A 7,258-nucleotide genomic window follows, 5' to 3' on the forward strand; every position below is an offset into this window, starting at 1 on the left:
GTAATGTGTGGATCTTATAAGTGTGTGTTTAAATCCATTATAAACTGCCAAACTCATTTCCAAAGTTGTGGTAACATCATACATTCTTATTGGAAACACATGAGAGTCCCAGTTGTTCCACAACTTTACCAACACTGAGTATTGTCAACCTTGCTCTGAGATCAAATATAGACATTATGACTCTGACTCCATTAGCCCAGGTTCTTAATCAAGACTGAACTTATTCTGTTTGAACTTCTGTTAAACATCAGTTGAACAGATATTAAATAATAAATCAATATTTTAAGGTCAATTAAAGCTTAAAATTAAAGGAACTATATTGAGTTATTGACAGAAAATCTCCATAATTTATTTTTAGCAAACTGTAGATCCAAATGTGGATGGCAACACTCAGTTAAATTTACAAATATTCAGGTTTTCATTTTCTCTTAGTTTATCCTTTAATCATGATTTTATTCATTCTAGTGGGCCTGTAGTGGTATCTCACTATGGTTTTAAATTTACATGCATTTGATAATAAAAGATGTTGGGGAATGTTCCTCTCTTTGAATTTTATGTAACACTTAGTGTGTATTTCTGTGAAATACTTTACTAAAAAGCAACAGATGGCAATAATGAGAGGTTGAATGAGAGTGAAGCCCCGAGAAGAGGAGAGGTGGGGCAAGGGTGGAGAAAAGAAAACAATGAGTAATGAATATATTTATGGAATTCCAATCCTTGAATTGTCTTTTATTTTCCTGTTGTTGGCTCGGGAAATCTAGTGATGGTTCTAGTGGTTGTGCTTTGTCAATTATGAGTAAATGTATAAGTCTAAGGAAGTGGTATGTGTGAATTTCAATATGATGGAAGCAATTGAACAGTGCAAGTTATTCATTTTAAGAATATAAAAACTAGATATAAAACAGAGAGAACAGACTTCTGGGCTTCAAAAAGCTGAAGTTGTTCCCTAATTCTCTTCAAAATGTAAATTTCCATTTCAGTTTTCATAGAAAAGTTGCCAATAAATATATTGGCTCTGAGATCAAACATAGACATTGTGACTCTGACTATTAGCCCAAGTTCCTGATCAACACTGAGCATATTCTATTTGAACTTCTGTTAAACTTGAACAGATATTAAATAATAATATCAACATTTTAAGGTCAATTAAAGCTTAAAATTAAAGGAACATAAGAGAGCTATATTGAGTTATTGACAAAATATTTCCATCATTTATTTTTAGCAAAATGCAGACCCACCCAAACAGGGATGGCAACAATCAATGAATTTTAGAAATAGCAGGTTTTCATTTTCTCTTCCCGAAGAAGCCTGTGGAGAGTCAACAGATGCATTCTGACTGCAGCACATCTCTCGGGATGCTTTCATATGTAAATCCATACAAGAGAATTTCTGTCTACATGCTAGCGTGACATTGTGAAGTTTTAGACACTGTGTCTTGGTGATTACCACATAACCCAACTGCCACATAAATTATCTTTATAAATAAAACTTTGCATACATATGCAGCATCTAGAAGGGAGCAATAAATTGGTCATGGCTCCTTGTCTCCAACGGCGCCACTTCATCGCTTCCTTCAGCAAGTTGGAACTGAGGGCACATTGGTGAACGCCTTTGTCTAATCTCCTATCGTGATGCACCTCATATTTCAATATACAACTGGTACAGTTGGCCTTTGGAGGAAAGAAACCTTCAGTTTCCTGCATGTCAGTCTTTTTACTTTCCTGCCTACAGCAAACTTAAGAAAAAATTCCTTGGGAGAAATGTTAAGCAACCAAACCTTTTACAAAACATGTCAAGATTAATTGCTAGTTTCACTCATGAGCTATGTAGACTGTTTCCTAAAATTCTCATCTTCTTAGATACAATGATTCATATTCCCTTTCTTGGCAAAACATCTGCCTCTTTGCAGATATCCCCATCAATAATGTAGGATATCAGTGATGGGTTTCTGCCAACACTGAACTCACTTAAAAATACAAAGAATAAAAACGTTTCAAGAACTTCTTTGGTCTTTGCTACCTTAGACTTTAAATATTTGGTCATTCAGCAAGCTCATTCTACTTAGCTCTATTACACAAGAATGATCTGAATCTCTACACTTGTTTTTTATTCAACCCAAATTGGAAAGCTGTTAATATGAGTTAACTGAGCGTTCTTACCCATATTCTTCTCTTCCGCGATACTGCAGTGCTAACCATGAAGCTTCCATGTCTTGAAATAATTTCTTGGTCTTTCCTTCATGTAGTGTTACTAGGGCAGAGCCTGAGGCTGGCTATTTCAACATCAGTTCTCAACTCCCTTTTCCCTACACTGTATGCTTTCTTAGCTTCTCTTGTATTTAGGAAAGGTTGTGTGATTTAGTTCTGGCTAATTAGAAACCAGTATAATACTGTTGTGGGTTTCCTGAAAAGTTTTTGCTTTCCTTATACTAAGAAAAGACCTGGCCAGAATCACCCTGTCATGGAAGTGAATATGATTCTGGGAGCTGTAGCAGCAAGCTTGTGACAATGAGGTCATGAGCTGGAGAATCAGAGACGTACTGGTCCTGGAACAGCTGGGCCTCTAAACCACTGCCAAAAGCTTCCCTCATCTTCAGATTTCTTGTCGTGTGAGAAAAATATTCCCCTACTTATTCAAGCCATTCTGCATTAGGGTTTCTTATCTTTGCCACTGCAAATAAACTGGTATGATTACTACTGGATACCGTAATAGAAGTCAGCTTTACATTTGGACCCCAAATGTCCCATTGAATTGAGAGGGAATCTTTCATCTGAGAATAGGTCTAAAGAGCAGTGAAATAATAAAGTAGGTCTTATTTTTGAAACTTTTCAGATAAACCTTTATGATAGCTGATACCAAGTTAGTGCTAAAACCAGGCCTCATATTTGCAACAATGATGAAAGCTTATTAAAACTTAAACTCTTTAGATAGATCTTAAAGGTCTTTTCCTCCATGACAGAGGTTTCTATTCATAGTTTCCTAGAAAAGCATAGGAATCCTGATCTCTACTTTTATCTCATGACATCCTCAAAATGATATACCTGCTTATTTGCTTTGTTCCCATTTCTTCCTTTCATCAAAACTACCCAAGTCCGACTGACGTCACTGGGAGGGGCGCCATAAGAAGTGACGTGAAGCGGCGGTGCAGCCTGGGGATTGCTGACCAAACGTGGGCTGGCATGTCGGCTTTGACGCATCTAGAGCCTTTAGCGCGCGTTGGAGGCCACTTCTTCAGGGGCCGCGCGCGCGCGGGCGGCTGGAGGCGCAGGAGTCCGTCATGCTGGTGGAGGTGTGCATATCGAGCCCCAGTACAGGCAGTTTCCCCAGCTGACCAGATCCCAGGTGATCAAGGCAGAGTTCTTCAGTGCAACCATGTGGTTCTGGATTCTCTGGCGCTTTTGGCATGACTCAGATGCCATGCTGGATCATTTTCCATATCCAGATCCTTCCCAGTGGACGGATGAAGAATTAGGGATCTTTCCTGATGATGAAGACTGAAAATGTAGACTCAACTCTTTCCAAGAGCCAGGTGAGAATTTCAAGAAGTTACACATCTTATTGTATATTAAGTTGTAAATTAAAGTTTTGGTCAAGAATGTTTAATTTAAAAAAAGAAAGAAAAAAAAAAACTACCCAAGTCCCACCTTACCTGTTAGTACAACCTACCTGACACACAAATCGCAATGATCATTCCCTACCCTGAAGTAGGCCTTGCTTACTTGATCATTAATTATTTTTCAAATCACATCTCTTATAGCTCTTTATTCTATTCTGTTTTGAATCTTCAACTGGATTAGATGCCTCTTGAGAGCAGAGAATGTGTTTTATACTGAATGGGGCATTACAGCACCTTCCTCGTGGTAGACACACATAAATGTTTGTTGAATTTATGTGCATTGGCACAGATACTTCTAATTTTTGTTCATTCAAACTTTTTGTACAGCTATCACCATATTACACATTTGCCTACTTTTAAAACACCTACTACCTGTTAAAGAAAATATGAGCAATGTGTAAAGTGCTGTGATAAATCTCAACATAAAAATCACTAAATCCAAATAGAAAAGTACAAAACAACTTGATTGGATAATTCACAAATAAGTTCAAAGACAACAAAACAAAACTATGAAAAAAATCAATCTTACTAATATTGAAAAAAATACAAGTTAAAATAACAAAGTGCTATGTTTTCACCTATCAAATTAAAAATAATTTTTATTTCTAAGATATTATTGGCAGTGGTGCAGGGAAGGGGTCATTCTCATATAATGCCTTGGGAATTTCACCCTCACTCTTTCTGGAAAGCATTATGGCAATATATTCAAGAGTTTTAAAAGAGTTTGTAGCACTCCACCTACTTTTAGGGATATTCTCATAGCAAATAATGAGAAAAGCAGTAAAAGTTAACTGAAGCATTTTTAAAATAAAAGTGAATTATAACAAAAAACCCTTACCTATCCAGGAAGAGTTAAATTGCTAATATGAGAATAGGTCCCTGTGACAAAGTAATCAGAATATTTTTCTTGGAGCTCTAGAAAAAGAAGAAAGGAGAACATTTCTTAACAACTGATAATTAACAAAAGAAAAAGAAAAGAGAATTGGATGCATTAACACCAAGGTGGAGAAGAAAATAAAGATAATGTTACTATTTTTTCTGAGTATCTCATATGTCAGTTTATAAGAAATGAAAGATCTTAACGTTAGTTATTTTGATAATAAACACATTTTAATACATTTCACCACTCCCAATATCTCTGTATTTTAGTGACTATAATGATAAAAATTATAATTTCTAACATTTATTGTATGCATAGATTCCAAGTCCTATACTGACTGAGCATTTTATACATATTTCTCACTTAATTCTCTCCACAACCCTATAAGATAGTGAAGTAGGTTCCAATATTATCATTTTACAAATGAGATACTGAAGCTTCAGAAATGAAATAACTTTGCCAAAGCAACACTGTTACTAAGAGATGGTACCAGGATTTGGACTTGTTTCTATCTGACTCCAGCTCTAAATTTTAACCACTTTTGGGTAATCCATTTTGCATATTTGCCTATGTACATTTTAGGGTTATATCTTAAGGCTAATTATTACTTGACGTTAAGGTATACTTATTTACATGGAAAACTTCTAATGTCGTAAAGAATGCAGTTTCTCTTACTCAGTTCTGTCTCATGACTTTGGGAAAGTTACTTACCCTTTATAAATCCTGAATTTTCCTGTAAAATGTGGATAATAATTTCTACGTTGAAGGATTATTGCAAAGGTTTAAGTAAATCATCCGTCATAGTGCCTGACACATTAATGCAAATGGTAATCTTTAATATTGACATCCTATCAATAACACGGTTTGGTTCACAAATACTGGGAAGGGGCATCATTAGTTATAAAGTACGCATAGAAAGGAGTAAGCTTTTTTTTAATTGTAATGTATTTGGCAAATAACATTGTGTCCACAGCATTTTGATTTGATACATTTGTATATTGCTCTATGATTGCCACAATAGCCTTAACTAGCACCTCTAAAAAGTCACATAATTGAGGGAGACCTTAAAGATGGCAGAGGAGTAAGACGTGGAGATCACCTTCCTCCCCACAAATACATCAGAAATACATCTACATGTGGAACAACTCCTACAGAACACCTACTGAACGCTGGCAGAAGACCTCAGACCTCCCAAAAGGCAAGAAACTCCCCACGTACTTGGGTAGGGTAAAAGAAAAAAACAGAGACAAAGAATAGAGACGGGACCTGCACCAGTGGGAGGGAGCCGTGAAGGAGGAAAGGTTTCCACACACTAGGAAGCCCCTTTGCGGGCAGAGACTGCAGGTGGCGGAGGGGGGACGCTTCGGAGCCTTGGAGGAGAGCGCAGCAACAGGGGTGCGGGGGGCAAAGCAGAGAGATTCCCGCACAGAGGATTGGTGCCGACCAGCACTCACCAGCCCGAGAGGCTTGTCTGCTCACCCGCCGGGGCGGGTGGGGGCTGGGAGCTGAGGCCCGGGCTTCGGTCGGAGCGCAGGAAGAGGACTGGGGTGGGCGGCGTGAACACAGCCTGAAGGGGGCTAGTGCGCCACGGCTAGCCGGGAGGGAGTCTGGGGAAAAGTCTGGACCTGCCAAAGAGGCAAGAGACTTTTTCTTGCCTCTTTGCGTCCTGGGGCACGAGGAGAGGGGGTTCAGAGCACCACTTAGAGGAGCTCCAGAGACAAGCACGAGCCGCGGCTATCAGTGCGGACCCCAGACGTGGGCAAGAGACGCTAAGGCTGCTGCTGCCGCCACCAAGAAACCTGTGTGTGAGCACAGGTCACTATCCACACCTCCCCTCCTGGGAGCCTGTGCAGCCCGCCACTGCCAGGGTCCCGGGATCCAGGGACAACTTCCCCGGGGAGAATGCACGGCGCGCCTCAGGCTGGTGTAATATCACGCTGGGCTCTGCCGCCGCAGGCTCGCCCCGCACTCCATGCCCCTCCCTCCCCCCGACCTGAGTGAGCCGGTGCCCCCGAATCAGCGGCTCCTTTAACCCCGTCTTGTCTGAGCGAGGAACAGACGCCCTCAGGCGACCTACATGCAGAGGCGGGGCCAAATCTGAAGCTGAGGCCCTAAGCTGTGCGAACAAAGAAGAGAAAGGGAAATCTCTCCCAGAAGCCTCAGAAGCAGCGGATTAAAGCTCCACAATCAACTTGACGTACCCTGCATCTGTGGAATACCTGAAGAGACAACGAATCATCCCAAATTGAGGAGGTGGACTTTGGGAGCAACTGTAGACTTGGGGTTGGCTTTCTGCATCTAATTTGTTCCTGGTTTTATGTTTATCTTAGTTTAGTGTTTAGAGTTTATTAACATTGGTAGATTTGTTTATTGATTTGGTTGCTGTCTTCTTTTTTTTTTTAAATATAGGTATATATATATATTTCCTTTTTCTCTTTTTGTGTGTATGTGTATGCTTCTTTCTGTGATTTTGTCTGTATAGTTTTTCTTTTACCATTTATCCCAGATTTCTGTCTGTCCTTTTTTTTTTATTACTTTTTCAATTTTTTTATTTTCAATTTTTTTTATTTTAATTATTTTATTTTATTTCTCCCTTTTCTTCTGAGCCATGTGGCTGACAGGGTCTTGGTCCTCCAGCTGGTGTCAGGCCTGTGCCTCTGGGGTGAGATAGCCAAGTTCAGGACATTGGTCCACCAGAGACCTCCTGGCTCCATGTAATGTCAAAGAGCAGAAGTTCTCCCAGAGATCTCCATATCAATGCT

The 7,258-nt window shown here is 39.6% G+C and overlaps 1 pseudogene; it reads left to right on the forward strand.

Moving 5' to 3' along the window:
• Positions 1–3,179: 3,179 nt before the first annotated feature.
• On the forward strand, positions 3,180–3,596 carry LOC137220672 (NADH dehydrogenase [ubiquinone] 1 beta subcomplex subunit 2, mitochondrial pseudogene; annotated as a pseudogene).
• The last annotated feature ends 3,662 nt before the right edge of the window (positions 3,597–7,258 follow it).

This window comes from Pseudorca crassidens, chromosome 3 (genome assembly GCF_039906515.1).
Source record: "Pseudorca crassidens isolate mPseCra1 chromosome 3, mPseCra1.hap1, whole genome shotgun sequence".
Classification (NCBI taxonomy): Eukaryota; Metazoa; Chordata; class Mammalia; order Artiodactyla; family Delphinidae; genus Pseudorca; species Pseudorca crassidens.